This window comes from Neophocaena asiaeorientalis, unplaced genomic scaffold (assembly GCF_003031525.2).
Source record: "Neophocaena asiaeorientalis asiaeorientalis breed wild unplaced genomic scaffold, Neophocaena_asiaeorientalis_V1.1 scaffold689, whole genome shotgun sequence".
Lineage (NCBI taxonomy): Eukaryota > Metazoa > Chordata > Mammalia > Artiodactyla > Phocoenidae > Neophocaena > Neophocaena asiaeorientalis.
The window spans coordinates 1682976-1690012 of record NW_020175666.1 but is presented as its reverse complement, the minus strand read 5'-3'; the positions used below and the strand labels follow the sequence as shown (position 1 = coordinate 1690012).

At 38.7% G+C, this 7037-nt stretch overlaps 1 protein-coding gene across 4 annotated transcripts in view; it reads right to left on the bottom strand.

Annotated features, from left to right (window-relative positions):
- LCLAT1 (lysocardiolipin acyltransferase 1) overlaps positions 1-7037 on the bottom strand; it is a 192325-nt gene that overhangs the window by 137648 nt on the left and 47640 nt on the right. The window contains exon 2 of one of the 4 annotated variants that reach the window (XM_024731526.1): positions 2903-2960. The exons of 2 other annotated variants lie outside the window; for them this stretch is intronic. The gene's annotated coding sequence lies outside the window, so the exon portion shown is untranslated. Of the gene's footprint in view, positions 1-2902; positions 3212-7037 lie in introns of those variants that run through there. One more of the 4 variants, XM_024731525.1, reaches the window with a different exon arrangement.

The following is a 7037-nucleotide window of genomic DNA, read 5'->3' as shown; positions in this document are numbered from 1 at the left end:
GGGGAAAAAAAAAAAAAAAAAAAAAACACAAATCATTTAGGTAGTAATAATCTGGCCAACTATCCAGTATCCCAATCTCAATGGGCCTTTACTCTGTTCTACTTATCGCACATGTACCATAGTGGATTTATAAATTGGAGGTTTTATTATTAAAAGACCTTGCTATAGGGCTTCCCTGGTGGCGCAGTGGTTGAGAGTCCGCCTGCCGATGCAGGGGACACGGGTTCGGGCCCCGGTCCGGGAGGATCCCACATGCCGCGGAGTGGCTGGGCCCGTGAGCCATGGCCACTGAGCCTGCGCGTCCGGAGCCTGTGCTCCGCAACGGGAGAGGCCACAACAGTGAGAGGCCCGCATACCGCAAAAAAAAAAAAAGACCTTGCTATAAACCTTGATAATGTCAAATGTGTCCTAAAATAGTCACTTTATAAAACACTCTCCTCCAATTTAAACAAAAGCCTCAAAAATAATACATTAATTATATCAGTGGTATTTACAGGTGAAGAACTATGGGACTTGGTTCACTTAATGAAAAGTCCCTAACACTGTTTATACTGAGAGAGGTGAGATAAAGAACCTATTACCGGGCTTCCCTGGTGGCGCAGTGCTTGAGAGTCCGCCTGCCGATGCAGGGGACACGGGTTCGTGCCCCGGTCCGGGAAGATCCCACATGCCGCGGAGCGGCTGGGCCCGTGAGCCATGGCCGCTGAGCCTGCGCGTCCGGAGCCTGTGCTCCGCAACGGGAGAGGCCACAACAGTGAGAGGCCCGCATACCGCAAAAAAAAAAAAAAAAAAAAAAAAAAAAACCTATTACCAGAGGCATTCCTGGAAAATGCAATGGAGAATCCAGAACTGGGACCGGTAAGACTTAAAGGCCAAAAAGTATATAGTAATAAAAGTAATATGAAGAGTTAAGCATATTGTTTCAGCCTTTGTCTTATCTGGAGAAAGTAAAACAGAGTTTCTGGGCTGTGGGGACACACAGCTGAGGGCAGTAACTGCTCTGTGGGGTTAAGTAACCATATACCTACTGAATCATGAATGCTGAGACCCCACAAAGTCTTCCCTCACTGAGCTTTCAAATGACTGCAACAAGATTTTAGTCCTACTCCAGTGCACTCCAATAAACCTTTCTGCAATGATGGAAATGTTCAATAGCTGTGCTGTCCAACATGGCTGCCATTAACTACATGTGGCCACTGAGCCCTTGAAATTTGGCTAGTTCAACTGGAGAACTGAATTATTAAATTAATGGTATTTAAATTTAAATGCTGGAGAGGGTGTGGAGAAAAGGGAACACTCTTGGACTGCTGGTGGGAATGTGAACTGGTACAGCCACTATGGAGAACAGTATGGAGGTTCCTTAAAAAACTAAAAACAGAACTACCATAGGACCCAGCAATCCCACTACTGGGCATATACCCTGAGAAAACCAAAATTCAAAAAGAGTCATGTACCAAAATGTTCACTGCAGCTCTATTTACAATAGCCCGGAGATGGAAACAACCTAAGTGTCCATCATCAGATGAATGGATAAAGAAGATGTGGCACATATATACAATGGAATACTACTCAGCCATAAAAAGAAACGAAATTGAGCTATTTGTAATGAGGTGGATAGACCTAGAGTCTGTCATACAGAGTGAAGTAAGTCAGAAAGAGAAAGACAAATACCGTATGCTAACACATATATATGGAATTTAAGAAAAAAAAATGTCATGAAGAACCTAGGGGTAAGACAGGAATAAAGACACAGACCTACTAGAGAATGGACTTGAGGATATGGGGAGGGGGAAGGGTAAGCTGTGACAAAGCGGGAGAGAGGCATGGACATATATACACTACCAAACGTAAAACAGATAGCTAGTGGGAAGCAGCCGCAGAGCACAGGGAGATCAGCTCTGTGCTTTGTGACCACCTGGAGGGGTGGGATAGGGAGGGTGGGAGGGAGGGAGACGCAAGAGGGAAGAGATATGGGAACATATGTATATGTATAACTGATTCACTTTGTTATAAAGCAGAAACTAACACACCATTGTAAAGCAATTATACTCCAATAAAGATGTAAAATAAATAAATAAAACAAGACAAAACAAAAAACAAATAAAAAATTTAAATAGCCACACGTGGCTACTGTATTGAATATGAATAGCACAGCTCTATGCTGACTTACTGGAGCACACTTCTCTGAGGAGTCTGACCAGACCATGAGGAAAGATGAAAACATAGAAACACTGGTGGTTCCCTTTTTATTAGCTGTAATAAAAATTCCAGCTAATCACCCTGCAGTGAAGCCCAAAGTTCATATAACCCTCACGAGTATGCAAGCTTCTTTGTAAGTCCCCTATTTTTTACTGTGCGTAGATTATGAGACATCTGAGGAAAACACTTTAACATGACATTAGACACCAAAATAAACAGAAAAAAGTATACTTGAAAGAAACTATTCAGGGAGAAAAAAACTATCTTTAACATTTTCAGAAAGACAAGAAATACTGCATCTGGTAGGTACTTGTGGGGAAAAAAATTATAAAATGAAGAATGGAAACATTCAGAGAATTCAGAGAATGAGAGCTACTGTAAGTTTAAAACACAGCAAATGTTTAGTAAAAACATTAGCAAAAATGAAACACTCAACAGAAGAGTCAGACAATAAAGCTGAAGAAATCCCCCCAAAAGTCAAGCAGAAGATGAAGAGATGGAAAGTAGAAAGAATATTAGAGGACCAAGACAGAGGTCTCATAGGCAAATCGTATAAGCCTCAAAAAGAAAGTAGTGAGAAACTGGAGGGGAGGAAATCAGCAACAAAATAATTCATAGAAACTCCCCAGAACAGGAGGACATGACACTCCACATTAACAGAGCCTACTGAAAGCTAGGATAATGGATGAAAACAAATGCTCACCAGGGCACGTCGCTGTAACTTTCCGAACACAGGAAATGATGGACATTCTGCAAAACCTCTGGAGGGGATGAAAATGGGTCACATGTAAAGGATCAAAAATTAGACTGGATTTGGACTCGGCAGCAATACCAGAAGCAAGATGAAAACAGAACAATGCCTACAAAATTCTCAAGAAAATTATTCCATCCAGTCACTCTTTCAATCAAGTATAAGGATAGTAAAAACACTATCGCAAGGTCTCAAAGTTACCTCCCATACAATCTTTTTTCAAGAAGCTATTGGAAAATGGGCTCTGCTAAAACAAAAGAGGAAACAAGACTGAGGGAGACTTGAAATACAGGAAACAAGAGATCCAACACATGTGAGAACCTCCAAAATGATCATGAAGGGAGATCCCAGGGTGACAGTCATGCATGAAACAGAGAAGGCATCCAATCTAAACAAACTGGGGGAGGGTGACTCAAGAGAAAGACTCTTTGAAAGCTGTATCATCAAAATCCTTGCTGCTAAACAAACCATCTTTTTCTGAGCCAAGAACAGAATGCCCAGGTAAAGCTGGCACAGATTCTAATCTGTACTTGGCTTCTTGAACATGTGCTAGTAAAATTCCTGTTCTCTCTTCCATACACAGCTGCCAGATCAGCTGATGACACTCATTTTATCTATCCTAAGTACTCTGCTCTGACCTACTCCTGAGAGGTGGTGGGAGGGCATGGTGAATTTAGAAGCATTATTCCTACCCGAGAGTCAACACCTGCAGAGTCCTGACTGTGGTGAGCCCTCCACAGTAGTTTTCCAGGACTTATTTATGCATGAACCTGCCCACTGCCTTCCCCTAAAAAAGGATCTATCTGGTGAATCCTCTGGGAAGCTGAGGTCTGACTATCACCCAGAGACTCTGTACCTGAAGAAGCCTTCATCTATCTGATGGCAGCAGTGTTTGATGGCAGTGTTTGATAAATTACGCTGACTTCTCAAGTTCTCAATAAATAAATAAATAAATTGTATAGGGATACATAGATAGGTAAAATTTTAAAGAAAAAGAACAATCAACATAAAAGGATACTAGCTGTCATGGTGGGGCACACAGGAGGCTTCTAAAGGTACCGGTAATATTCTATTTCTTAAGTATGGTGGCTATTTATATGTTCACCAACAATGACTTTTGGACTATTCTATCCGCGGCAATTTTTGCCAATCTGCACACACACTGTATATCATACACTCTTCTAATTATATGCTACATTAGCAACAGCAACAAGAACGGTGTTAGGGATTACCATCCTAGGTAGAAATGGAAAAAACACAGCTTTCACTTGTTAATTCATGTATTTCTATATTACCTAATTTTATAAAGAATAAACATATAATTTACAATTAAAGATATCTTAATTATAAAAATTTTAAGAACACATTATTTCAGGTTAGGATGATCTCTCTTTGTTATAATCCCTAATCAAATACTCTGCCAGAAAAAGCAGTCCTTGGGAATCAGTGGAGACAAATAAATGGGACAAGTTTATAATTTTTCTAAGACTGCTCCAAAATAAATAAGCAACATGTTGATCCTGATTCAAGTGACAAAATCAAATACATAAGATGAGAGCATGAACACTAATGTCAATCACTGCATGTATAAGATATATAATAATAGCTATTGCAAAATATCACTTCACAATGAAAATGAAAACGTTTTAACAGTCAGCTAAAACAATCATAGCCTGATTACTGAGATTATTCCACAAACTGAAAGAAATTAACTGTTAACTATTTAAATAGTTTAAGCAAATGCTCTTTACGCTCTAATTTTGTAAACTAGGTGAATACTTCACTTATACAATTGCACTGATTTAGTTTTTTCGCAAACATAAGTGAAATGTTTATAAGCTGATTAATTTCTTTTAAATCCACCAATACATTTTTAAATCCCTGGATGCATGTTAATTTGCATGACCTGATTTTAATGAACATGTCTTCATTTTTTGGAATTTAATAACATAAACACATCTGTCGACGGATGAAATGGTGTGCTTCTTTATTTCCCAATGACAACTGTATTTGTTTTCCTTTCAAGTCCCGAAAGACAGAGGCTCAAAGCTAAATTTAACATCCAATTTTAGAAGCAAAGATTATGGTTATTATTATCTGTTTCTCCTCTTACAATCTTATATTTTTATTCTTATTGGCATTATTGCCATATGTCTTTCATTGTAAATCACTTTAAATTCTTTTAGGAAGCAGACTATTAATTAAAAATAAATTCAGGACTTCCCTGTGTCCCAGTGGTTAAGAATCCCCCTGCGAATGCAGGGGACACGGGTTCGATCCCTGATCCATGAAGATCCCACATGCCGCGGAGCAACTAAGCCCGTGAACCACAACTACTGAAGCCCGTGCGCCTAGAGCCCGTGCTCCACAACAAGAGAAGCCACCACAGTGAGAAGCCCGGGTACCGCAACGAAGAGTAGTCCCCACTCACCACAACTAGAGAAAGCCTGTGCACAGCAACAAAGACCCAAAGCAGCCAGATATAAACAAATAAATAAATTTAAACATTGTCACCTATAGTGACCTTATTTATGTTTACACATTTTACTAATTAAAAAAAAACAAAAGAAACTAGGTCTCTACTAAAGCACAGTGTCAGGAAACCACTAGAAATTTGTATTTAACAGTTTATGTTCTAGGTATTCTGAAGACAAAAAAGTATACTCCTTTACAAGCAAATCACCAAAAGAAACAAGTAACAAAAAATAAACCAAAAAGACAGAACTTAAAACACCTCTGCTTATCAATTAAGCACTTATAATGCAACCAGGGGAAGCTAAAAGGAAAATGTTTAAAGGTGCTCTGGCACCTGTCTGGGAAACCAACAGACAATAACAGGAAAGGGACAAACTATATGGTTTCATTCTTCCTGAAGCAGCACAAGAGAATAATACTTTCCCAGATACAGAAAGAAAGTAAAAGGTTAAGCAGCATTCTAGTTACAGAGCACTCAGAAGAAATAAAACCAGTTTACAAATTCTGACAAAACACAACAGGACAGCTAAAGAGCAGAATACAGTCAAACCTTAGCTCTACCCAAAAATGAAGAAAGAACTTTCAACTATCAACTGGAATTCAGTAAACAAGTCTGTTAATTCCCTGGTGGGGGAGTCTACCCTGAGTTCTTAGAACTGTACACAGACATTTGGGGTTATATAAAATGACACTACTTATCTATTGAAGTTTAGTGAGAGAAGAAATTATCTGTATAAATATTCACAGATCTCTACACTGATACAATTCTTTTACTTAAAATGTATTCAAAAGTTAACACTGAGAAAGAAGCAGAGAGTATATACTGTATAATTCTATTTATCTAACATTCAAAAGCATAGAAACTAATTTATAATATTAGAAGGGTAATAGTTATCCTGGGAGGTGCAGAGCAGGAAGAGTAACTGCAAGGGGCACCAGGGGGCTTCGAGGGCTTTGACAACACTCTGTTTCTTATTTGGATGCTCGTTACACATGGCGTATTCACTTTATGAAAATTCACTGAGCTGTTGTATATTTGTGGTTTATGCACTTTTCTATATGTATATTTCAACAATATTTACCCCCAAAGCTATCATTTAAACTGGATACTTTATAAGTAATCCAATTCAATATACGCAGTTTATAGGAAGAAAATACAAATGGTCAAGCCAATAAACAAAGTTCAACCTCACTATTTTCTGGAAAATGCAAAAGTGAAACAACAAAGCACCATTTCTTCTCAAAGACTGACAAAATCGTCTAAGTCTTGCCTTTGATATTCTAAAAATCATTTGATAGTATCTTTGTCTTCATAGCTGGAGGGGAGTATAAACTTTAGGGGGCAAACAGATAAGTAGCTATTATAATTTTGAACGCCTACCATCAGGAATGCTTTCTCAGTATCTACCCCTGAGAAATACTCAATTGTAAGTACAAAGATGTTTCATTGTAGCCTTGTCTGTAATGACAACAACAGAAATCAGAAACGTGGATGTCCACTGATGAGGAAAGGGCTAAATCGTGGTACTTTCAGCATTATGAAATACTACCCAGCTGGAAAGAATGAGCTATATTTTTAAAAATGAACAGCTCTCCAAGAGGTATTGCTAAG